The sequence below is a fragment of the Epinephelus moara genome, chromosome 15 (genome assembly GCF_006386435.1).
Source record: "Epinephelus moara isolate mb chromosome 15, YSFRI_EMoa_1.0, whole genome shotgun sequence".
In the NCBI taxonomy this organism is placed as follows: Eukaryota; Metazoa; Chordata; class Actinopteri; order Perciformes; family Serranidae; genus Epinephelus; species Epinephelus moara.
In genome coordinates, this window is record NC_065520.1 from 3438613 (window position 1) to 3439006 (window position 394).

Below are 394 nucleotides of genomic sequence, written 5' to 3' on the forward strand. Positions count from 1 at the left end.
AGCACATGTGCTCCTAAGTTGAAAAAGTAAGGAGCGCACAAAGAACTTTAGGAGCACAATGTAAATTGATCAAATAATGTGTTTTCCATAATAAACGTGATGCAAATAGACATTTACAAGCAAAATGATTTAATGAATTTGTATACAAACTGTACAGAAAGGTAAAATCATCAGGTTTTGCAATTTAATTTTGTCTTTAATGTTATTATCTTATATATATTATCTTTGCAATATGATTATCTTATATAATGTTATTACTATCCTAAAACATTCTCCAGGTCCTCTGAAACTCTGCAGGACTTATTTCCACCCTTCCCAGCAGCGGTACCGTGGCGAACGGTCCCTAACTGCAGGGAGAACGGAGCAGGCTTCCCCGGAGGTCCGCCGCTTTTCG